We start from the raw sequence: 27,204 nt of genomic DNA on the forward strand, positions 1-27,204 counted from the left end.
TTATAGTTGAAAAAACTGGGGCTCAGAAAGGTTAAAAATTCTGATAACCAAGAACACACAAGTAGTTAATAAATGGAAGAGTTGAGATTGAGTCTGGGAATGGCCCCTTGCAGAGCCTTTTCCCCCATTCGCTCAGTTCCAGGTCATGCTAATGTTGTCAGTAGATTTCATTACCGATTACGGTGTAGAATCCAAGGGGATCCAGAAATGTTATAGTGCCCAGAAAGCCACAATTAGAGGTTCATGTTCTCAAAAAAAGAATTGTATTTCCCCCTCAGTCCTTTTCTACAAAGCACTTTTTCCTGGAAGGAGTATCACAATTAAGGGAACCATGAGAGACTTGGTATCAGGCTGAGCAGGTGCCACCTGCTGGGGACAGGGCTAGGAACTTTATATGTACCACTCATCTAACTTGCACAACGACATTCAGTGTTGGTGTTATTATCCTCATTTTGCAGATGAGGAAATGGAAGCACAGACAGATAAAGCATCTGTCCCAAGGTTAAGAGCTATTAATTGATGAAGCTGAAGCTCTCCCACAGCCAGTCCTGTTTTCCACTTTAAGCTTGCTTTCTGGCAGTACACTACTTAAATGTACCAATTTCTTAATGGACCTTAGATCAAATTGCTTTATCAACCATCTGGCAGTTACAATTTTAGCCAGACCTTGGGCTGCAGGCACCTTAATAGGGGACAGGCACAATGGGACTGTGGAAATGCGGAGAAGGGGATGAGAAGCTTGAGAAACAGGAAGCCACCAGCTCTTATCCTTACTCAGCAGGCATCAGAATACCAAAGGCCACTTGCCGTACTGGATACTGAAGTGGATTTAGAGTAACAAGCAGTTAAAAATGGATTTTGCCATTAATGCATTTCTGATTAATGCCTTTCACTCTGTTCAGAAGTAAAGCAAGTTCATTTTCTTTTCAGAAGACCCATACCTTGGAGATTCTATAAATATTGCTCTTAATTTAACTCCTGTGAAGGAATGGCAACATCCCTTTGAGTAAAATTACTACCTTTTAGAGGCACTATCTCTCCCTGGTTGCTGCTGCTTCCCTGAGCACTCATTAGCCTTCCTGTGGGTAGGAAATAGTTTTGTACAAGGCCCCGAAATGCTAAACGTCCTTAGGTTGAAGGGCATTTGTTCCCAAGCCTGTCTGACTCAGCAGTGATATATGTGCAGAGGAAATCTTTCTTTGCCTGTCTTAGCTTTGCTGTTGTTCCTCCTTCAATTGAAGGAATGTGATTTTTATTTTTCTATTCAAGTTCTATTCAGAAAGCAAAGGAATTGCATAATTGTTTGGTTGTCCCTTGCATCCTCTTGCAGCATATTTCACAAGAAATCTCATTACTAAAATAAGAATATTATTCCTAATTTATTAAAATACATGTGGGCTGGTCAAAAGCCATGGTGGGGGACGGTGAAATAAAAACTGCCTCTTACAGCAGAAAGGTCCACTTTATTGAGCTACAGTAAATAACATTTTGTCAATTGAATGATGACCAGAGCGATAAATTCTGGACATTCTTGAAAGTGTTTCTTATCACTCTTGGTTTGAAAGGCTTTCCTGGTGTTTCAGAGTTTTTTCTGTTTGCCTTGAACTGTTAAAGGAAATATCTAACAATGTTGGATGCAGATGCCAGATCCTACATTGAGGCCTCCCCAGTGGAGGCCTGAGGGGCCATGTCACAGAAGCTGTGTGGTTGAAAAATGTCACTACCACATAGCAAAGGTGCCTGGTACTGTGCAACTTCTTTTCCCCAGCCTTTGCAAAAGAAGGAAAAAGCAAGAACTCTAGCAACCTCACACCATATACACAGTATGATTCCGAAAGATCCAACTAAACGTGGGTTCAAAAAGCCACTGGCCTTCTTTGCAGATCTTGTACCCAAATAATTAAATCCACCATCAATCTCCATCTGTTTGGGCTCTCACCTAAAAGTTACAGTTGAATAACGATCAATGCCAGTCCCTCAATGACTCAGTGTCACAATATGACAAAATAATTTTGATCACAAAGACTTTGATTTTCCACAGAGAGGGGAAAAAAGCAATCAAAAAATCCTGACAGCTATGACTGTGGAAGCCAGGAACAATCATTTAGAGACAGAGATGCAGTTTTTTTCTGAAGATACCACTGGAAGAGATTTGCCTGATTTAAAACAAAATAAAGTGACGATGAGCATTTTTTCATATGATTGTTGGCCTCATATTGTGGCACATATACACCATGGAATATTATGCAGCAATCAGAAATGATGAGTTCGTGTCGTTTGTAGGGACATGGATGAATCTGGAGAACATCATCCTCAGCAAACTGACACAAGAACAGAAAATGAAACACCGCATATTCTCACTCATAGGTGGGTGATGAAAAATGAGAACACATGGACACAGAAAGGGGAGTACTAAACACTGGGGTCTATTGGGGGGAAAAGGGGAGGGCCAGTGGGAGGGGGAGGTGGGGAGGGATAGCCTGGGGAGAAATGCCAAATGTGGGTGAAGGGGAGAAGAAAAGCAAAGCACACTGCCATGTGTGTACCTACGCAACTGTCTTGCATGCTCTGCTCATGTACCCCAAAACCTATAATCCAATAAAAAATTTAAAAAAAAATAAAACAAAATAAAGTCAAACAAACAAATTACCTCCACAGCATAAGAGAAAGCTCACTGTTCATGAGCTGTTTGACTGGGAGTAAATTCTCCAACTTTGCAGTGCCCTGGTTTTCTTGTTGTGAGTGGGTATCAGAATAAATCTATACCACAGAACAGTTACGAGAATGAAATTGGTACTGAGAACAGTACCTGGAATATACCTGATATTTATTTGTTACCTGTTTCTATTAATTTTTCATGTAGTTTTCAACTACAGACATACACATGAATAGCAGCCCAAGAGTTCATACTCATACCTAACTCTCCAGGTCCCTCACCAACATTGTCGTATAAATCCACGCCTGACTTTCCCCACCTCTAGTAAGACTGGCCACACAATTTTCTATACACAGGGATGTGATAAAATGACCTCATTGACTATTGGCACAAGGCTCCGATGCTCCCTGGAGTGACTGATGTGAAAATGAGTTTGCTTGATTAAAAACCCAACGTGACATATATGCTGACTACAGCTCTTCCTGAAAATATTAAAGTTGGAGCATGAGGGAGTATCATTTTCAATATCATATTTTCATTGAGCTGTGGGTTCATGGATTTAAAAAAAAAAGTAAAAAGCCTGACCATAACAGGTCAGATTTTTGTGTGTGTGTTACTTGCTATTTTTGTTCCTTAAAAGTTTCTATTTCTGAGGATTTTTCTGTGCTTCAGGCGAAATAAATGTTAGCTTAGCCCCCATGTTCTAGTGCCTATCAAGGGATCAACTGAATGGCTTAGTGCCTCCAGCACAATGAAAATAATAATAATGTGAGTTTTCTGGGGATCTACTGTAGCCAAATAAGGCCATACATCAGAGGGCCCTATTTGAAGCTAAGTTAACCAGCTAAAGAATAGTGCTAGCAGGAAAGAATTTGACAAAGGATACAGATAGGGAAGGTCTGTGCCTGAATGGTCAGGGAGCAGAAGGTCAACACGTCAGGTCAGGCAGAGGAAAGAAATGTTCACCCTAAAGATACTCTTCTTTGTTCTAAATCACACCGCTGGAGATGGAATGAAAGGCGAGCCAGGGGAAGCAATCCCAGCTGCAGATACTTGTCAACAGTACTGGTACTAAGGGCCAAAGGGATTTAATATTAATTCAGAAAAGATTCACTCCAGACAGTCACTGTGTTTGCGGTTCTAAAGCCAAATGTTAATGGAATTTCATAGCAAGTATTTTGATAAATTCCAAAATACCCTCAGAATACCTGGCAAGTTGCTCTCTTCTAGTTTAAGGCTAGGTGATACTAAGTTACAGATTATTATTTTTTTTTTGGCTTAAACAATGCAAATGTATTTTCAACAGTTCTGAAGTCTAAGATCAAGGTGTCAGAAGGATCCATTTCTTCTGAGGCCTCTCTCTCTCTGACTTGCAGACTTTTTAAAAATTATTTTATTGCATTTTAGGTTTTGGGGTACATGTGAAGAACATGCAAGATTGTTGCATAGGTACACACGTGGCAGTGTGATTTGCTGCCTTCCTCCCCATCACCTATATCTGGCATTTCACCCATGCTATCTCTCCCCAACTCCCACCCCCCGCTGTCCCTCCCCTGTTTCCCTCTGACAGACCCCAGTGTGTGATGCTCCCCTCCCTGTGTCCATATGTTTCATTGTTCAACACCCACCTATGAGTGAGAACATGCGGTGTTTGATGTTCTGTTCTTCTGTCAGTTTGCTGAGAATGATGGTTTCCAGGTTCGTTACAGATTATTAAAATACATACACCTGTTATTTATATGTCAGTCATATAGCGTTACCAAGTGCCATGTCCTTCATCTTTCATAATTATGATTCTAGTTGCATGAGACTTAAGGAACAATGTTTAACCTTGTATACATACTTAGGTTATGGAGGTACAAATAACAATCTGATGCTACTAAGGCTAAGGACTTTGCAGCCAAGTACTGCAATAAATGCAATTTGATGAAGGAATTACTACATAGACTTGTCCTTTCTTTCCCCCTCATTTTCATTTAATGAGAAGTGCCTTAACCTGGACACGTAATGGCAACTGTGTTTGCGCAGTGGGATGGGGAAGGCTGATTGAGTAAGACCAGGCCTGGGGAAAATCGTGATGCTCATTGATTGTATTTATCTTTGCTGTCCTTTGTCTCCTTGTTCTCTAGAGCTCTTTGCTTGCCATTTCACTACTACACAATGCCCTTGTCCTCACTCCAATTTCCCCTTATCAAAACTTATGCTCAAAAAATAATCTGATACTCATCATATTAGAAATGAATAAAAGAAAAAAAAACCTCCACCGATGAGTCATTCTGTGAGGAATCAACATTTTGAAAGACATCAAAGCTTTAATATAAAGAGGAAAGGTCTAAGGTAAGATTAAATTTTATGAAATGTATTATTTCAGCAACCAATGCCTTCAATGTGTTCAAATTCATGCTATATGTTAATGGAAACAGAATAACAGGGAGCTTGCCCTGGCAGTATTTACAACCTAACAATAAACATGAACACAAGCACACCACCACATTGAGGTGTGAAGAATGATACAAGAGAAGCATAGAGACCTGAAGAAGAGTCAGTAACTCACTCTTTCCAGAGAAGTTGGAGACTGTCAGATTGTCGGTCTTAAAGGAAATACAGGTACTTTGCCAAGAGAAGGAAGATAAATGTTCATCCTGCTGAGGAAAGAGAATGTGAAAAGTGATTATGGCATGAAAAACATGTCATGCTGGAGACCTGGCCAGAAGAATTCCACAAGGCCTAATAATCACACATTGTAGGTGACTTTGTATGAGACCAGGCCTGTGAATGTGAGTATCTCTTGCAGGCAAGCAATTACATATTTTAAAGAAACCACTGTGGACCCCTTGTTCATCATCAGTTTACGGAAGTACTGCCCCAGTAAGAATAGTTGAGCATGTTTTTATGATATTCAAGGACAAGTATCAACTGCATTCCTGGTTGGCAGATTCCAGCATCTCACAAAACTTACTCTTAAGTGCTGGGGAGACTTGAAAAGAAGTATACAGATGTAAAAATTAAACAAGCAGTAGGCAAATACCCATGGCAGAAATAGAAACCTGCCCTTCCAGTTTGACATATTCTAGATGCTATCTGCCAGTAACTTTATCTCATTTGTTTCCCAGTATTTATTACTTGGGTTCTACTGATTTTAGTTTTTTTTGCCCAAACATTGTGTTTACACCTTGATACTCCTAGAATTCTCCATTCAGAATTTAAGTGTTAAGAACTTTGATAAAAGTTTTAATTACCAACACATTTAGTTGGCAACTGGGGGAATAAGAGGCATTGATGCTATGAGAAGATGTATTTTACTCTGAATTTGGTAAAATGTCAGTTTCAGAGATCAGAGTGCTAGTTATTATTCTGGTTCCTCTGCCTCCTCCTCTTCTTCATATTCTCCTTTTCCTTATTCTAATCTGGGGTTTAATTTAGCCTGGGCTTCTCTAGAAAGAGACAAACTTATCTTAGAAAAACAATTGCACTGCTCACTTTCTTAGTAGAGTTTCATGTTTGCTTTTCAGGTTACCTGGTGTGGACATTTCTGAAAGCTACGAATTTGCAGTTGCAAAACAGGTACTACATGTAATGTGCCCTGCACTATTTCTGTGTGGCCAGTACCACTCATAATCTCTCTGATCAGTTTGGTTACCATCCTAGGCATGGGCTGCAACATATTTGTGCTCTAGGGTTGCTGTTGCTGCCAGACAAGATGTTGCCTGCCCCACCACTCTTACAGGGAAAAATTAAAAATAAATGTGCAAACTCAGGAAAGGATTAGGTGTAAATGCAAAGAATTAAGAGAGTCGGTAGAGTGATGTCTATTTTTAAGACACTCAAAAGGTGGGTGATGAAGAGAATCCAAGAAGAATCAAGGACTTAAGCGCTGGGGAGAGTAGAAGGTGGTAAAGCATGGGTACATAGCAGTGTGGTCCAGCAGCACTGAGATCATAATTTAGAGAAAAGTCCATGAATTTTTATAGATTCAGGTCAGGATGTGAAAATTGAGAACACTGCCAAAGCTATCTCTTTTTTAAAAGTGAATGATCATAGATATTGCTGATATTTTTAAGAGTGTGAATTGAATTGATGGAGCAGATAATCTAAGACTAAGAAGAAAAGAGGTGAATTCTGAAATTTATTGACCATTGGGAAGAGTAAACAGGTCATTTTCCCCAAATATCAAAACACCAATGAATAAGAAATAATTGAACATGCTATCCAGTCAGGGAGCAGGGCACTTGCATCTAACATATCAAAGGTAAAGCTTCTCTGGATGACAAAATATGCTGATTATGGTCATGAAAGGATGTGACTTTGGTGGTTTAAATAGAGACAAAGACAAACTCTTTGGAGTAGACAAGGTCAAGAAATACATGTGTAATCAGGTAGCCATTAAAGTCACCAAAATAATTTTAGACCTTGCTTGGTGAGTAAGAAAAGAGCCAGAGAGCAAAGAGAGAGAAAACAAAAGGGTAATTTGCAGTTTGAGAATTTAGAAGAAAATGTAAAGTTTATTCTAAAATGCTTTTTTACTCTGTAGAAAATGAATTATATTTTGATAAATAAAATGCCTCGTCTTCTCATGATACACCAAGCAGGATCTCTTTATGGTGTCAAATATCACAAGTTCAGGAGCTCATACTGCAAATTCTTAATGGGAGTTATTGGAAAGGAGAGAGTATGAAGTAGATTTAAAGGAGCTAAATGTTGTTTTGAAGTCCCCCATCCCTTTTACTAAAGTTGAGAGTCATGTAGCTATACTTTTTATTAATCCAATAGTTTAGTGTTGTCATTAGCTCCAAGGTATAAAGCTTATCCCTGCTTGGAATCCTCCCATCTATTCTTTTCAAACATAATCAAGTTGGCTTAGTAATTAGAAGAAATCACCTAGTTTTTAGCATTCAGTGTGATTTCCAGTATTTTACAAAACTTAATTCTCAACAAACGCTATTAGTATTCAGAAAACAAATGCATCTTTTTTTCTCAGCATACATTTATTCCTTCAAAGTGAAGTGAATGGTAACTGCGCTAAAAAATTAATTTAAAAGCATATATTTGTTTCTTACTGTGAAGGATACACAAAAGCTAGAGACATAACCACTGTGATCCCAATCTTGGTAGCCAGAGAGGCTATCATTGTTTACATAACTAGTTGAAAAGAAAGCAGATGAATGAAATTAGATTTCAGGCACTGTGCTAAGTCCAAACTGTAAGATACTTGAGATGGTTAGCCTTTCCCACAAAATGAAGACATAGAATGTTCTTTGCAGAAATCTTTTCATTCTCATTCATAGGAAGGTGGCAAGAGAATCAATGTGACATTTGGGAATGCGGTGGCATTTGGGCCAGAGAGCAGTTGCACATCAGGATGACCACTTGAGAAATTTGGCATTCGTATATTAGCATCTGCCTTGGAAGCCCAGCAAAGTGCCAGATGTTGTTTGTGAAATAATCATTCTTATATGCCTGGCATTTTTTCCCTTACTATGCAAACGAACCTCATGAATGTTCACTGGCATAAGAACAGTGCCCACTATTAAGAAATATATGAGAGGAAAGAAGGATCGCCAGAAAATTATTGTATTATTGTAATTTAAAACTGTTTTTTGAATAATTCCTTCTTCTTTAATATGCCATTAAAGACTCAAAGGTTTCATTAAAGCAGTATTTTATTTATTTAATTAATAAGATGTCTTACAAGACAGCAGTTAGGTACAATTACGAAGATTTATTCTAATAATAATACTTAGTATCTACATACCATTTTGAATTTCACAGCCACTGTGCATTTATTAATTTATTTCACCTAACAAGCATTCCTGTGCATGTGAGACATGCAGTGATCTTGACTCATAGGATCAAGAGAGCTCATAGAGATCAGGAGAGGTCATAAGGGATAACAGAGGAGACCAGGCCATTCGCCGAGCCACCTAAGCAAATTCATGCCCTGCCAATAATACAACAGTTGTATGTGAACACAGTTCATCTTCACCCTAACTTCAAAAGTTACAAACTTGCCTAATGTGTAATGCCAAACTTTGAGACGAGATTTTCTTTTTCATTTACTATTGTAATCAAATGAAATGACAAATAGTTCCAAGTAAAAAGAGAAATACAAACCCAGCAAACCACATACACATCGTGAAATATGGTAAAAGCATGCAATACTGACTCAGAAAAGTTCTTTCTGGCTCCTTTGTGCATTTGGCATCCCACATACTCTATCACAAAAATAATTATTTTGGAAACTCTCAGAGCCTGTGGTCAGTGCTTGCTCTTATGGAGAGCCCTGGCATCACCCCGCAAGTTAGCCAACGCACATTATGGAAAGATCCAACTGAGTGCTCAGTAGTGAGTGCAGTTTTAAAAGAAATATAGTATAAATCTAAAATACGGCCTTAAGAGCTCGTAGATTAGTTGTGTAAAGAAGATTAACCCTGGTGGAAGGGGAAATATTAAAATAATATTTGATGAGAAGACCCAGGAACACTCAAATCCTATCCTCAGGTTGAAATTACTCATTACTATGTAAAAAACTATCCTAAAATTTAGTGGAGGAAAATAACACCATTCTATAATTCTCACACATTTTGTTAGGAAGTTAGATAGGGCACTGGATGGATGGTTTGCTTATGCTCCATAATGCCAGGAGTCTTGGCACTGAATGCTGGAGATGACTTAAATTGCTGGGGACTGGAATGATCTAAAGGTTTCTTCCTTCATGTCTGTGAATTATCTGGTTGGGATGACTCAAATGTTGGGCTTGCCTGGGCTCAACAGTCGGTCAGGTACACACATACACCCACACTTATACAATTGTGCTGAGTTGACCATCACTGCGTCTACACACAAATGCCTATTCCAGCTTACTCTTAGATAAGGCAATGCCCAAATCATATTGGCAAAAAGGAAGGTAATTTTTCGGGGTTTTTTTCCCGATAAAGAGGGAGAAACACATTGGAAACTGTAGAAAAGATAGAAGAAAACGGTATCACTAAAAGTTGGTCCAGAGAACAGAAATCACTCTAGGAAAGAATTCAGGACAGAGAATCTGGAGTCTTTCACAACCTTTATGGGGGATGGGGGAAGAGATATCAGGGAGGCCATTGCTGGCTTTCAGAAAATCAAAAACTTAGGAATCTTAAGGATGCCACTATCAATGATTTCAGCTCCCTATAGCACAAAATTAGGTGATTCACAAAAGGATTTCTTTTGAAAACATCAAACAAAACCTCAGGCTTGCTATCTGTCATCACCCACACAAGTAAGAATAAAGACTTCTCTTTTTTACCAAGTATCAAAGAGTACCCTTCGTTGGCAGAATTTAATATGAAATCTACTCATGATAGATTCTAGAAAATGCAGTTTTTACCCAAAATATAGAGACGAGTATGGAATGGGATACAGACAATGTTGAGTCGGTGACAATCAAGCAAAGTACAATTGTATATCTCATTTAACCTAAGGAAACATCAGTGGTAACACATATGGATTTGCAAGACATCAACTGCATAAAAAATGGCCAATGGTGTATGCAAGATGCTCTCCAATGTTAGAGATATCAAAATGTGAAAAATATACATATGGTAAAATTGATAAAATGTAGTACATTTAGAAATGTGTGCTGATAAACAGTGTTGATTGTTTAATCAAGCCCTCTTTCATCCTTGCCAATGGAGACCGTGGTTTTATTTAGGTGTTAATGTTTGAATCCTCAAAGTTGAACCAGAATTTGTCTAAATCAGCCTTGTTGAATCCATTCCTTATTGTCAGTGATTAATCTGGGGGTGTGCGTTTGTTCTGTTCTTTTATGTGATGGCCAGTCAGGTGAGGCCAGGGAGACATGGGAGAGGCATAAGAAAGCAAAGTTTATTATACTCATAGGTCTTATACATGACACTGGGGCCACATGGGAAGTGCCAGGCTTTGGTCAGGTGTCAGAAGACAGGAGCTAGAAGAGAGCTTAGGCCAAGGTCTAGCATGCAGAGTCAGCATGCAAAGAGATCACATGGTGGGAGAAGAAGCAAGAGAGAGAGGAGGGAGGTGCTGTGCCCTTTATAGAGCAAAATAACAGTGTAGGATTGGCTAGTTTGAATAATTTCTGTGGGCTACAAGCTAGAAAAGCAGTCTAGTTGCCTGAAACCTGGCCAGAGGATGATTAAAGCAGAAGAATATTGTCTCTTGGGTGTAATTCTGAGGCATAGGCATCCAATAGAGGAGGTGTGACTCTGGATTGGTCAGTTTGCATATCAAAGGCATGTTCTCAACTAAGCATCCCTAAGAATCCTCTAGTTACAGGACTGGAGGGTCTTCAGCCAGAAAGGTTTTTAAGATTTAAAAATTTTAAAACATTATAATATACAAAAAATCACACACATACTCTCTCTCTCTCTCTCTCTCTCTCTCTCTCTCTCTCTCTCTCTCTCTCTCCCCGCCCCACCTCCAGCATTTAACCTGGTTGCCAACCAAAAAATAAACATATGGTAAGGAACAGCAAGATGAGGAAGTCCCTTTGCTCACAGCTCCTTTTTCCTTACTGGGAGTGCTGTACTCTGAGAGTTGGATGCTTAGGGCAATGGTAATCATCTTATACCCTGGAGGGGAGACAGCCTCCACATGCCGAAGATGGAAAAACAAAGGGACTACGAGAATCTGGGTGCAGATGGCATTGTTGAGCTGGTATATCAATCCTCTAATGTTTTTTCTTTATATTTATTATTATGTCAGATGAATTCACCCTTATTTTTACTTAAGTATTCTGTTATTTACAGCTGCACTTATCCAAACTGAAACATACAAATGTCAACAGATTTCTGCGATAACAGCAAGTAATTTTTGGTTGGATTCATAGATCGAGAAGTTGTATACACAGAGGAAAGCAACATTCTCTGACTTTAGAAAGCTTAGTGCCACTATTTTGTGTCACGGTGATGTTATATCCTGTTCCCATCAATATATTTAGCAATAACCACCTGAACATGAGAAATACAAGATCCAGGTTACAATGTCTGCAAAGTTTTAGGTAGATTCATCCTATTCTGCACTTCAATGTTATTGAACCTACAAAGAAAAAGGAAAAGAAAAACTAATTTTTTTTATTGTCTAGCCTATGTGGTATAAAATGTGAATGCCCTGATATGATGAACTGAATGTTTATGTTACCCCTAAATTTATGTTGAAATCCTAATATCTAATGTGATAATATTAAGAAATAGGGCCTTTGGCAGGTAATTAGGTTATAAGTCTGAGCTCCCACAAATTTAATTAGTGCCCTAATTAAAGTATTCAAGAGAACTCTCTTGTCCTCTTTCCATTATGTCAGAATACAAAAGAAGATGGCAGTCTGTAACCTAGAACCTACCATGCTAGCACCCTGATCTCAGACTTGTAGCTTATAGACCTCTTGGAAATATATTTCTGTTGTTCATAAACCACCCAGTCCATGATATCTTGCTTATAGCATCCTGAATGAACTAAAACACCCTGGGTTTTTATTTTGCCATTCCAGTCACCCATGTGAAGGCAGAGTTCTCAGATTTCTTGGCCTTTCCCTATCTTGAATCTAAATTCCTGCAAAAGGGCCACTCTTTGATTGGGCATCCTCTGTTAACAGTCTGACTGGGAGGGGGCAGAACATCAGTGACAAATGACTGAAAATGGAGAGGGAAGGGTGAGCAGCAACTGATAAGATCTACCATTAAGGGAGCTCTTGGAGTTTGGCCAAAGATCACCTGGTAAGGGGACACTGTGGTTGGTCACCACAAGTAATGAGAAGAAGCAAACATAAGCATGACTCTCTTATGCTGTGCAATTCTAGAACAAGTGTTTTGGTTCATTTCTGTGTTACTATAAAGGAATACCTAAGGCTGGGTGATTTATAAAGAAAGTTACACAGCCTATACAAGAAGAATGGTGCCAGCATCTGCTTCTTTGGTGAGATCATCAGCCTGCTTCCACTCATGGTGGGAGGTGAAAAGGAGCCAGCATGCACAGAGGTCACGTGATGGAAGACGAAGCAAGAGAGAGAGGAGGGAGGTGCTGTGTCTTTTATAACGAACAGCACTCATGGGACCTCAGGTGAGAACTCACTCACCCCCTTCAAGAGTAGGCATTAATCTATTCATGAGGGATTTGCCCCCATGATCCAAACAACTCGCACAAAGCCCTACCTTCATCCTTGGTGACCAAATTTCAAATGATATTTGGAAGGGACAGATATCCAAACTATAGCAACAAGATACATGCTGTGGCATCAAGGGTACCAATACAAGAAAAATGAGGAAAATAAGAGTGCTCCCTGGAACACCCAGGACAAAAGTAGAAGACTGTGTTCTCCTCTCTAGCAGCATTTGGAATCTTGAACACAACTACTTGGAGCATGAATATTTCAATTATGGTAATATTGTATGATTTAGGATAGCTGGATGTTCTCTGACAAATTGCCCCTCTGCCCTCTGGCAGACATTATATTTCTTCAGCTTAAATCTTTATTCTCAGATTTAAATTCATGAGACAGCAAGTACTTTATACAAATATAAAACCATGCATATAGCTATATAACTTGTTTTCACAAATTAAAGTCTCTGGACCTCAGCTCCTGATTCAATAGGTGAGGATGAGTTGAGGTGCAGGAATCCAGCTGAATCTAATGCATATGGTCCAGGGACTACAGTTTAAGAAACATGGTTTTATATTCTTTAGTGTGAATGCAAGCACCAAGGGCAAGTCTGCTTAAGAAAGTTTCCCTAAGTTATGTAGTTCTAAAGAGTGAAATATAGAAGGGAGGGAGAGGAGTAAGAAGGGGAAAATAGCATAAAAAGTGATTGAGTTGCCAGGTATAGTTCACATGGCTAAATCCCAAACACAGATTTTCCTAAGTGAGTCAGGAAGGGTAGGATATTACATCCAGAGAAATTTTCTATTATAATTAGATTTGATCACTGGGAGGTAAATGAAGACCTGCCTTTATTAATTATTCAATATTTGATATCCTCAGTCACCTTTGCTATGAATTAAGAGAGGGACAGAAGCTCCACGATAGCCCTTTGTCCTATGCCCAGCCCCAAGGAATGCTTTCAAGTAAACTGAAGGGGGGGGGAAAAAACAACTCAAAGAGGATATGGAGACCAGCTGGGATTTATTTCAGTGTGTCAGCTTGACACAAACATGGGTGAAGGCCAGATATGGATTGGTGACTCATCCACATTTAGATGCAGTCTGTGTAAAATGTTTTCATTTCCGCATCATGGAAGCAAATCTGAAAGCTTTCATTCAAACAGTGGAATTTAATTTCTTGCAACGAAAAATGACCTACCTCCTATAATAGCTTTTAAAAGTCCCTCTTTGACTTCTCTTAGTTTCCAAATCTTATTTAATTACATTTTGTCTAATTTCAACAAAGAAACAACCAAAATCATGATATTTTGCCTCAAGGTAATCCTCTGCTTCTGCATGAATTGTTTTAAAATAAGTAGGAATTAAAGTTTGGCTAATCATTAGTACCACATAATCCTTTCAAAACAGACTTTAGATACTGCACATTCTTTTGAAAGGCACTGAAATTACAGCCAAAATGCCTGCATTATGGGGGTCAAAAAAGATCAGGAGAATCTGATAGCCTGTGTCTGTGGCGATTTACTCCTTGAATATTCATTTTGAAAAGAAGTATTACCATTTTTTTTGCAAGTTTTCAGGAAAAGGAAAAATTCTAATATAAATAATTTATCCCCTGCCTTCAGACTTTTTTGTACAAAATGGTCTTTTAATGCTTATGATAAAACCAGTAAAAAAAATTCTCCCTGACTGCAGTTGTAATGTGGACATTCCTGTGCATCTTACTATACATACCAAAGGAGGTCATCATAACACATAGATGTGAAGACCCAGGGATTCTTGATCACTGTCATAGCATCTGGATGACAAGAGATATGAATTTTGGTGGCAGATAGTTCAAAATTATTTATTGAGCAATTACTATGTGCCAGGCTTGAGATATATCTGTGAGACCAAAATCTACCCCATGACTTCTAATAATTCATATTCCATTTTAATCCCCAGATTTCCCATTAAGAAAAATGGAGAGAATTGAACGGGATCTCATATACAGTATAGCTTAGTTCTATAATTCAGTAGTCTCTTAAAGAGCTTGCAATCCTTGTGAACTGACAGCAAGGGCATGTTAGTGGGTACATGGTAATAAGAGCATTTAACAAAGGAAAGACTTCAAAGCGTCTTTTATCATGCTCTTTAATTACGGATGATTATCTTTTAATCCAGTTAATTAAAAAGGACACCCAGTCAGTTCTAGTGACAAATGTTGTTTTATTTCCTTGCATTGTTTTGTCAGGAATAAATGAAAACATTACTGTCTTAAAAAAAAAATAAATGTTTCCCTGGAGGACAGAGAAGAAATTCTTTTGCAGGTAAGCACAGGATCCCTAATGTCCCCAAACTAGGTAGTGCTAAGGAATAGTCACTGGTAAAATAAAGTTCTGTTTTATTTATTGTTTATTTATTTAGAGGCAGGCTCTGACTATCACTCAGGCTGGAGTGCAGTGGTGCAATGATAGCTCACTGCAGCCTCAATCTCCTCAAACCTTCCTTCTACCTCAGCCTCTTGAGTGGCTAAGATGACAGCCACCCTGCCTGGCTAATTTAATTTTTTTCTTTCTTTGTTTCCTTTTTTGTAGAGAGAAAATCTCATATATTTCCTAGGCTGGTTTAGAACTCCTAGAATCTAGTGAACCTCCTGCCTTGGTCTGCCAAAGTGCTGGGATTATGGGCATAAGCCACCATGTCTGGGCCAAAAATATCATTTTAATCTTTTGAGGAGATCAATGTGCTGAAATCTTAAGTTTATATTATCAATCAACAATATGATTATAGCTTTCCAAATTTAAAAAAATAATCAAGACAGGCTTTAAGACTTTGATGGCAATTTTAAAAGGAAAGGACAGAATCCTATAGTGTTTTTGCCAATCTTCAATGTTAAGGAAAAGAATATTTTCATAAATATCATTGATTAAGTATAGAAAATTTTTATATTATACTAAATTATGTTTTAATTATTTTCAAAGTTGCTTCTACTTTATTTAAATATAAACAAGCTATAATAGATGAATGGATAGATTCATATATCAATCAGATGACTAATTGATATAGACTGATAAGATAGAAATTTAGGTAAAATCCTGGAAAGAAATATTTATTTATAAAAGTGAAAATGAAAAATACACCTTTGGATTTCTGGCCATATTATACAACCAAAAATATTTTCTAAATAGTCATTATATTTTCCCTCAAGTTTAAAAAAAGTTTGTTTCTAGAATTAGTATAAATTAAATTAAAGTTTTTTAAAAAATTAAGGAAGCAAAATGTACATAAAATTGTTCTCTGGAGAAACCTGACCTATGAAGTGTTAGGAAACAGTTGTTCCTACATTCTCTGTGTCCCTCAGTTCTCCAAAATTACTCGTTCCTGTTTCTTCCTACCTTGTCAGATTACTTTGCCTCATTCTTTATAACACACATAGAAATCACAGATGGGAGCTCTTTAAATTCCCTCCATCGCATCTACAAAGCTGTATCCACTGTCTACTCCATCTCTTCTGGTGCACAAGAAGTTTCTCTCCTCACACCAAAGGCCAGTGTTCTTTATCACCCTCTCAGGGACCTCACTCAAATGAGGTCCTTGAGTGAGGACCTTCTATCTTCTGCCACCACCTCTTTAATCCTTCGAATTAGATATCAAATATCCTCTCTGTCTCTCATGTTAAAAACCTCTTTCCCTGAATCCTATAATCATCTCCAGCTATCTTTTAATATTGTGACTCTATTCCAGCATGAATCATACCTCAAGGAATATATGTGTAATATGATTTGATGTTTCCCACCCAAAACTCATCTTGAATTACAGTTCCCTTAATCCCATGTGTTGTGGGAGGTAACAGGTAGAGATAATTGAATCATGGGGGTGGTGTCCTCAATCTGGTTCTCATGATAGTGAGTGAGTTCTCATGATATCTGATAGTTTTATAAGGGGTTTCCTCCTTTGCTTAGCTCTCATTCTTCTTCCTGTTGCCATGTGAAGAAGGACATGTTTTCTTTGCCTTCTGCCATAATCGTAAGTTTCCTGAGGTCTCCCCAGCCCTGCAGTACTGTGAGTCAATTAAACCTCTTTCCTTTATAAATTACCCAGTCTTGAGTATTTCTTTATAACAGCATGAAAACTTGTATATACACCATGTATACTTGTCTCCACTTCCTACCAAACATATTGACCTACTTTGAACTTGCTAAGGCTGTTTTATTATGAAAATCAGTAACTTTCACACTACTAAAGGGAATGGGCCCTTGATAGTCTCCATCTTGTTAACTCAGTTGACCACGGTTTCTTGAAAAATTTGTTCTTTTTCAACCAGTCATTACACACTCTCCTGATTTCCTCTTACCACTGGCCATGCCTATCTCAGGACTCTGTGCTCATGTCTAGGCTGTTCTCATGCCGTACTTCTACACTCTCGTAATTCAGCTCATTTGTCTGACTCACCACAAGCCACTTATGCACCTCATTTCTGATGGTTAACCTTTACAATTACAAACACTTCCTATCTTAATGTCTCCACTCAGATGTCTCTAAAGCTTCTCAAACTAATTATGTTCAAAACTAAACCCTCTTAAAATTTTTCTCCCACATTAGTGTTTTCTACATTAGAAACTGATGCCGTTATCTGTCTCCTCATATGAGAACCACATGGAGAGACTCTTGATATGCCCCATTATCTCCCAAATCAGTCATCTCTCACCAGGGGAAAATGCTGATTCTATCTACCTCCAACATATATCTAAAATCTTTCAGCTTTTCTTTCTCTGTATTTCCACCACCTGAATACAAGACATCATACTCTCTTTCTGGTGTGTCAGCTCAGCTCCTACCAATTAGTCTTGTCTCCTCTCCATCCAGTGTATTCTCACAGCTATCACTTTCATGTTTTAAAATGTATCACCACAAAATGCTTCCACTTTAAGTGTGCATCAGAGGATTCTTTTGTTTGTGAAAGTCTAAAATCTTTAGCAGTCTGGCCCCTGCTCAGCTCTCCTCATTCTATTAACTGCAGCCAGTTTGAGCCTCCTTTAGTTCCTTCTTGCCATGACCTCCTACACAGTATTCACTCTGCCTGGAATCCATCCCTCACCAGTTCACCTCTGTCCATCTTTCAGGCTGTCTCAGCGAAAGAGTCATTCCCTCGTGGGAGCTTTCCTTGATCTTCCTCCACAAGTCTGGATCCCACTTATGTGCTTTTAGAATATCTCATACTTATCACTCTCTTATTCCAGCAAGAGCATATTGCCAGAAACATAATAGGCACTCTAAATAAAATTGTAAAATAAAGAAAATTGATGGAAGAAAATTTTTCAAAAATGATTTTCTAGAAGGCCAACATTTAAAGGACATAAACATTGAATAAGAAAGTCTTGGGCTCCTAGTTGAGTTTTTATCAATGCTTAATCCACGAGTTATTTCCACACTTGGTGCCCTCCATGTACAATTCCATAAAATTTGTCACTGACCGAAGGTAGAACATCCCAGAAGCAATGTGTCTAAGTTAGTTCAATTGTTGTTTACATGATATAAATAGTTTGACCATGAAACATTTTTGGAGTAATGCTAGCAGCCTAGAAAGGATTGGCCCATGAGAGCCAAAGCTTGAAATCTGGCACTGCTTGTGATTTTTACCCCTGAGGTTAATAAAGTCTATGAAACCTCCTGTACCGCTTGTAGAATGTATTTGGAAAAGGAACACTGATTATATTACATATTGTTTTCTCCCTGAGAGCCTGAGTATGTATTTGTGTGTCGGGGAGATGAATGTTGACCTCTCATTTTAGTAATATTTGTGCAGCTCTTGAATAAGTCATTGGTTTATGAGCCTTATAAACATAGTTATTTATGATAATTTTGTCTTTATGATGCCTACTAGAGTATAAAAACTCAAATTATTTACCCATTTCTAGGGCATGTGCATTCAGCCTGTGTTTTGATATTGATCTTACTCCTGGTTTTATCTTTTTTCCTACTAAGATTTTCATTTGGCTCACTTAACTTGCTTATTATAAACTTACTAATTATTATTCATGTGCTTACTATATGTATTGTATATGTCATTTTTACATTCACAATCCAAAATTATTTTTAAAATATAAATATGACTGATGAGATTGTGAAAGATCAAGAATATAGATTTTATATAAGCCACCAATAAAATAAAGTAAAATTAAAGTTTCAAGGGCAACAGAATGAAATAATCACTAAGATTTATCTTGGTAGAATCACAAGAAAATAAAGAGGTAATATAAGAGATGAAAAACACTAAAGACATTTACATTTTTAAATGTAAACAAAATAAGCAAAGGGTCTTTCACCTCTCAAATTGGCAATGGTGTTTTAAAATTCTAAGACCCAATACTTAAGAGGCAGAGAAACAGACACTCTTATATGCTGGTCCCAAGAAAGTGAGGTAACATAGAAATGGCATGGAACAATTTCTAAAGCAAATCAATAACCTTAAAAAAATCTCACACAATTTACCTGGAAATTTTTTTTCTAAGAATCCATTCTGAAGTAATATGCATGAAGGTTTACAAAGATTTAGTTTTAAGAATAGTCATTAAATAATTGTTTATGATATTAAAAATATATACAAACATCCCAGCTATCTAAGGAATTAACAACACATCATATCTAAATACTATGGAATATTAATTAACCATTAAAATTATTATTATAACATATTAGTGCCAAAGAATGAAAATAATTATATGGTAAGTGAAAATCAAGTTACAAATTAATAGATGCTAGCCCCTTTATGTTTAACATATTACTAAATATACATTTCAGATACACACACACATATATATGTGTGTGTGTGTGTGTGTGTGTGTGTGTGTGTGTGTATTTGTCACTGACTAAAGGTAGAACATCCCAGAAACAATGTGGCTAAGTTAGTTCAATTGTTGCTTACATGATATAAATAGTTTGACCATGAAACATTTTGGAGTAATGCTAGCAGCCTAGAAAGATATACAGATGTATATCAAAATTATCTCTGGATTGTGGTATAAGATTTTATTTTTCACTTTCTGTATCAACACTAAAGATAAACATTTTTAAGCAGCTGAAGAAGCTATAAAATAAGATTCCTGAAATTGAATATGTTCAAGGATAACTTATCCCACAGCCATTTCATTGAACTCCTAGACTATTTTTCGGCATCAGAGACACAGTTCTCTTCTCAGGAACCTATATTCTAAGGTAAATCCATTACATGTAACATCTCATATGGTATACATTCTTTTCAATAGTAAATTTTCTTTTAACCGAAATCAACCTCAGCTAAATTAGTAACAAATTAAAAAGTTTTGGGGTGCAAGGTGGGACCACACAGGTGACAGCAGTAGAACTGTCTGGGTAGCAACTAGAGCCAGCCTAGCTAGCCTCTCCTACTGCCTCAGTGAAGATGTGTCCCACCTTGGGGGCACCATGTCCAGGCCTCTGAGCCCCATTTGGCCAGTCCTGAGTGGAAGTCAGGGTATTCCATCTGCAGCCTGGGGCATACCCAGGCTGAACACATTTTTCTGACTTCTATTTCCCCAGTTGGGTCTTCCCATTAATTGCTTAAAAAAACTACAACCAGCTCAGGGAGAGATTAGGTCTAAATCTCAGGAACCCCTGCCCACCTCCCTCACCTGTGGATATGCTGCTGCCCCCCTGAATGAGCTTGAACAGATCCAGCTATCAGTAGAGCTGTCATTTGCATCCAAAAGGTGTGGCCTGAGGCAGGGGCATCCTCATGCCAAGGAGCTGGGGGCTGCATGGAGAGCCACCCTCATTATGGTTCAGCATAATCCTCCCACTTTTCAGTGCTTCCCTGCACCCCACCTCACCTTGCTCAGCATGTTTACAAATTTTCTATGTTTGAAATATCTTTCCCTGTGGTACTTGCCAAGCCCCCTGAGACTATCTATTTCATGAAAAGATGGCCACACACCACACTCTGCTTTATGCCTCCTTAAAAGTGAAGAAACATGAGCTTCTGGAATGCTGTGCTATGGGTCTGTATCAGTCAGAGTCCAGTCAAAAGACAAAGCCACTTAGTTATTTAACAAAGAGAGTTTAATAGGATTCAGCCTCCATCCTAGGGAAAAATTTCTCTTCCTAGGCAGAACAACAGGAAGAAATGGGAATTATTAAAACGTGGAACCTTGAAGGTGAGGTCCTGTGGGTTTGGGCTTCTGATTTCTGAAAAATAAGTGTTTCCTGGTAGATGATGGTGTCTCTGAAGTATACAAAATGAGGCTGGTTCTGTAAATTGATGGAGAAACTGCAAAGTGGAATCAAATGCTGTTATAGAAATGAGCTGCTGCAGCTGCAGAGGTGAAGCATTGCTAAGAGATACTCAAAGAAACAAGAATCAGATCGGAGAGCACAAGTCCTTCTTTGGGCTTTGAAGTCTCCCTTCAGTGCCTTTTATTGGCAGAGCCTAGAAGACAACAGGTAGAAAACCTGCAATATAGTTGGAACATCATAGAGAAGAGCATAAAACACTGGGTTGGGAGCAGAGAGAAAATATCTCAATAAGTGGAACAGAGTCTGAGCAGCCCTTGGTTTCTTCTGGACTTCTTATCTGCAGAGATTACTAGCAGGATATACCTGGAGAGGCTAAAACCAAGAGCTCGATAAAGCTTTGAGCTCATGGTCATTGTTCTGTGGCTTCATAAGTCCTGTGAGGCTGTGAATCTTACTTGTTTCCAAGCTGTCTTCCAGAATTATATCTCCTCGTCTCTAGAAAAAAGCTGGGAACATGCTTAAATTTTCAAAGTTCTTACTGGATAGCTACATCTAGAAATCAACCATTGAGACTACCAAATTCCTGTGATCCAGTCCTATCTCAAGCATCAATGAAGGATTTTGCTAAGCATGTGATAAGTCATAATTACTTGACCCAACATTAATCTGGAATGCAATGACATCAGGAATGTGACTCTATCAGTGCACTCGTTGCAAAGTTGCCTCTATTGCCAACCCTGTGAGTATTCCTTCTTAATCTTTGAGGGATATTTTGTGGCCTATCCCTGCCATCTCTAAGAAAATATTTACTTGAGTAAGATATTTATTTTGGATTGTTTCATCTTTTTCAAGAAAAAAGAGCTAGAGAATGCCCTGTGTGACTGATATCAATAAAAGACATGAAGTTTCAAAAAATTAATATGACAAAGATTGCTTCAAATCTTCATGCTCTAGTGCATCAGTTTCCTGGTGCTCCAATGAGAAGACTTCAGAAAGTGTGTATTTTCTACCGCAAAAACAAGCATATGTGTCTTCGCTAATAACAAACCTAAATAGAGCCTGGTGAACCAGCTTTCCAGCCACTATGGCAGTGTTCACTACAGCCACTGCATAGCTCACCAGATAGACTCTCTCTTTCAGAGAAAATCAGATGGCATCAGATGGAATATGTGATGTTTTTTCATTTGATAGAAGAACCACCCATGTGCCTGTGAAACTACCATTAAGTCCTGGACCCTATAAAACTCTTAGAATGCCTTTCAACCCCAAACTCCCCAAATTGATGTTTATGTTTGTGCCTTTTTGAGTGAGGATAGGATAGAGAGACTGGGTATTTTAAAAGTACCTTTCCACCTGAAAAACATTTTGTTTTTCAGCCTTGTTAGTATCTTGTTCCTATAAAAATCAAGTATAATAATACTTCCCACTCTTTCTAAATATGCATTTGACTACTGCATTTTAAGAAGACAATATTAAAAATTTTTTTTAAGTGACTATGGTGGCTGTTAGTAGTGGTTGAATTTATTTGGAAAAGATAGACTATTTGCTCTAACTTTTTTGCTACCTTCCTTCATTGCATTTAGGAATGAAAAATATGTTATGTTTCTAAATGCAATCGTGTCATAGATAATCCAGTATGAAAGTGTCCAATTACTGATTTTTCTAGTTTATCAACATAGTCTGTTTTTAAAGGGCTTAGTTTTTAGACTTCAATGCATTGAATTATTCTAATTTTAAATGATATATTGAAGCTCTTAATTTTATTATTCTCAAAACTCCATTACAGCGAGAGCAGTTTTTTAAAAAAGCACTTGCATAGCACAGAAAAAATTCCTTTTTCATTATGCCCTGAAAAGGATGCCTGTGTGTGTGTGTGTGTGTGTATGTGTGTGTGTGTGTGTGTGTCTGTTTGTGTATGTTTGGTTTTACTACCCATATTAATGACACTTCACTCATGTGGACGGTGTCTCCCAAAATGGTACCATTGCTAGGCATTTTTACAACCCCAAAACACACACACAATCAGACACATACCTACACAGACACCCACATACACACAGGGAAAGTTATTTTTACTACTGTAGACCTTTAACTAGATGAAATTTGAGCAGGGGGTAAAGCAATAAGGAAATGAGAGCTGTAAGAGATGGCACAGCTCCCTATCTGCCAGAGGCAAAGATGGGCGGATGAATGCCTAGAGTTCTGACTGGTACAGACTCAGCATCTTTGAGGCAGGAATAGATAGAAAGTGAGGCATAAAATGTCTATAGAAGTTTTAATATTTATATTGTCAATTCCATCAAGCCTCCTACATCTTTTCAGAAGGTGTCTATTTCTTGACTCAAAGTCAGAGAATATCATATGCCACACCTTTAAAAGTATTCCTCGTTACTGTTCCATCTACCTTATAATTAGTGACAATTCCTCCCAGATTCTGGCATCAGGCTGTCGGTCTTTGTTCCCATGTTGCTTTGAGTTTTTGCTTCTTTCTGTTACTTCAGGCATATTTTAATGAGAATTTAAGAACAGCCATATCAGTGGCTTCTATCAAATTCTATTTTGGATTAGCAATTTAATGGAAAACAATCCCAATCAAGAGAGCATTGATACCTTTTTAAATTCAGGTTAACACATAATTATAAATAACAAAACAAAAAATAAGAAAGAGGAGATAAAGCAAAATGTTACTAAGGGAATGTAAATGAAGAGATAAACCATACTCTTGATAAGAAAACTTTATATTGTTAAAAGTCTATTTTCCCCAAAATAATTGATAAATTGTTTCCAATCAGTTTTTTGAGATTTTTTTTTTTTTGGAACTTGAAACAATGAGTATAAAGTCATCTAGACACATTATTAAAAATTTTTCTTCAAAAAGAAAAATAGCTAAGTGAAATTTACACTAAAATATTAAGAGTTATACAATTACACAATTCTTAAGGTATAATAAAGGTAGATTAATAGGCAGAACAATGACTTAGAACACAGAGTTCAAACTAACTGTACCGACCAGACCCGGTGACCACAGGTCAGCTGAGGTCACCACAGGTCTGCTCAGTAGATCAAGCAGAAAAGAGCAGGTTCATTGAGAGGCTGTCAGCTGGAACATGGAAAATGGATACCTATATGAAGAATATTAGAGCACTGCAGAATGGCTTATGTCTCTCACCAAGTACTGAACACAGCACTCATTCTCCAGGTGGCCTTGGACAGATCCAATTCCTACCCTTTTCTCAGTTGTAATTCTCAAGTGACAGTGACCTGTGGGTCTGAATTAGGAGATCTGACTGACAAATTAATTCAGGCCCAAATCTTTGACCACAGAGAGATGCTCCACTTTTTCCAAAGTACAGTGCCAGGTCATGCTGGTCGACTGGTGATTGGGTTCCTGAATGGCACCGCCTGTGTGATGATGCAAGGCAGGTTTCTCTTGTATGATGGGTACTTGCTCTGGAACATGACATTTTTGCATGAGGGTTTTCCAGCTCCTGGGTGGGAACACTTTGGTGGCCACCAATGCAGGACACGCTCAACCCCAAGTCTGAGGTTGGAAAGATCATGGTTCTCTGTGATCACATCAAGCTACTTGGTCAGAACTCTCTTACAGGGCCCAATGATAAAAGGTTTGGAGTTCATTTTCCTGCCATGTCTGATGCCTACAACTGGACAATGAGGCAGAAGGCACCCAATTCCTAGATACAAATGGGGAAGCAGCGAGAGATACAGAAAGACACCTGTGTAATGGCAGTGGGTCACAACTTTGGAGACTGGCAGGGACTCATCTGATGCAGGAGCTGGAGATGGATGCTGTTTTGTGAGCACAGCATCAGAGTTAGAATTCCATGACACTGTGGACTTTGAGTCTTTGCCTTCTCACTCATCACTAACAAAAGTCATCATGGATTATGAAAGCCTGAAGAAGGCCAATCATGAGGAAGTATTAGAGTCTGGGACACAAGCTGCACAGAAATTGGAACAGTTTTTCTCCATTCTATGACCAGCCTTCCACTACCTGACAATGCCAGTTGATCAGCCCTGGAGTAGTCTGATATTTCCCACATTAGATCCAAGTAGCTGCTACTTACTTTTGTCCTTTGCTAGAATCACATGCCTCTGCTCTTATTTGGCAGCAGAACAAAGAGGAAGATTCCTATTTTTCACCTACCCTACCTTCTCCTACCAGACCCTTCTGCTTTTGCTTTGTTGTCAATTTCTCTTTTGCTTAGTTGTCTTATCAAACCAGTTTCTATCCCTGTTTTTTTCCCAAGAGCTGAAGCCCATGCCTTCCACACATCCATGGATATGCCCAGGATTTGACTCGGACTTTCAAGCTTTGCACAGTAGCTACTACTAGCTTTTTGAGATAATACTCTCGCATTCCTGGAGGCTCAGCTCTGCCTCACCTACAAGCACTAAAGACCAAACAAAGACTAGCTCTATATGTTCTGGACTTTATTTGACACCATAATTTGAGAATAAAGAGAAATATGAAATTAAAACAGAACATAGAATTCAGAAAGAATTTATAATTTGATAAATACAAAATTTCAATCCAACAGAAAAAATGTTAGATTATTTCAAAAAGTGTGAACTACAGAAAATTGTTAACCACAGGAAATCAAATAATAATATATTTGGTCATTAAGCCATACATTAAGAAAACTTCAAATTCATTGAAAGTGTAATGGATTACAGAAAACAATAAGAGTGCTAAAATAAAACATAGGTAAATATTTATATAGTTTTCAAGTGGAAAGCCCTTTTTAAACATACAAACAAAGCCAAATGCAATGAAAAACTTAATTATACAAAAATAATATTGTGCAGCATGAAACATCATGATCAAATAAAGAATAAATAAAAAACAAAGGGAATTTTTATTAAAAATATTACAGAGGCTGGGTGTGGTGGTTCATGCCTGTAATCCCAGCCCTTTGGGAAGCCGAGGTGGGCGGATCACCAGGTCAGGAGATCAAGAACATCCTGGCTAACATGGTGAAACCCCATCTCTAAAAAAAAAATAAAATAAAATAAAACAGAACGAAAGAAAGAAAGAAAAATATTACAGAATAATTCTCCAGGTAGCCTTGGACTGTCACAATTACTACCCTTTTCTCAGTTGTAATTCTCAAGAACGATTGCAGAATACTTTGGGAATGTAACATTCCATAAGGAGGAAGTAACCAGAACTGCCTTGGCTCTTTTCCTGTCCCTCTTAGAATAGGATATTCTTTAGCCCTTTAGCACAGAATGTTATAGTGACCCTGAGGTATAAAACCCAGGATGGATTGCTTTCTGGAGCTCCTCAGATGCAGTACAATGAGGGCATATGCAAACGAGATTCTATTTGCCCTGGGCAACTTTCTTGAGCCTTGGGCAAACAACTTGCCCTAAATCATAGACTTCTACGGTCCCTCTCTGCCTATTTGTAAGTAGTTAAGTTGCTTACCTTGTTATATGCAAGTGTTCTGACTCTTTGGACTTGTGCAAATGATAGAAACTGTATCCTAAAATTCAGTGGGCTGAAGTATTTAGACTCCCATTCCTTGCGGTTGGCATAGTGATGTTCTTTGCTATTTTCCATGCAGTGGGAGTCCACCCCTAGGATTAGCAATGAGCCAGCTTCACACATATGACGAACAAAGGGTTCATAACATTTTTTTATGACAGATTGCATAAAACGTTAATTAAAAATAAATACTCTATTGCCAAAAAGGGTAAAAGACATAAATTTAAACATCTTTATATAATAAATAAAGTGTGTCAAAAATTAGAGAAAAACTATTCAATTCTATTTATGAAAGAAACCGTGACAATTAAAAAAATAAAATGTCATGTTTTAAATAAAATATAAGAACAAAGTAATACTAACTAATTCAGAATGCTTGTCAAAACAGGGATTTCCTTAGTCTTGCTATAGATTATAAACTGATAATATAATCGGAGTTAAAAATATATATTAAAATTCTTTAAACTAGGCATATTCTTTGAATTTATCTTTTTATAATGTGTTCCAAAGAAATTATGGTATATGAGTATTTACAAATAAAGATGTTCTGCACTGTAGTGTTATAAAAATTAAAAGACACGTAGTTTGAAAGTTCAACAATGAAAAATGTGTTTAAATAAGCATGACACATTTAATCTGTGGTCTGAAATGAGTGCGTTTAAGAACTACATGCGAAAGTGTGTTAAAATGCAAACCATAAACA

The 27,204-nt window shown here is 37.8% G+C and overlaps 1 long non-coding RNA gene across 2 annotated transcripts in view; it reads right to left on the bottom strand.

Moving 5' to 3' along the window:
- The window catches only part of LOC118147262 (uncharacterized), a 144,154-nt gene extending 117,658 nt beyond the window's left edge, over positions 1–26,496 (bottom strand). For both annotated transcript variants that reach the window (XR_004733472.3, XR_013526073.1), the window contains exons 1-2: positions 26,442–26,496; positions 5,211–5,301 (exon numbers count right to left, since the gene is read on the bottom strand). This is a non-coding gene — a long non-coding RNA (uncharacterized LOC118147262). The remainder of the gene's footprint in view (positions 1–5,210; positions 5,302–26,441) is intronic.
- Between the last annotated feature and the right edge of the window lie 708 nt (positions 26,497–27,204).

Source organism: Callithrix jacchus, chromosome 14 (genome assembly GCF_049354715.1).
Source record: "Callithrix jacchus isolate 240 chromosome 14, calJac240_pri, whole genome shotgun sequence".
Classification (NCBI taxonomy): domain Eukaryota; kingdom Metazoa; phylum Chordata; class Mammalia; order Primates; family Cebidae; genus Callithrix; species Callithrix jacchus.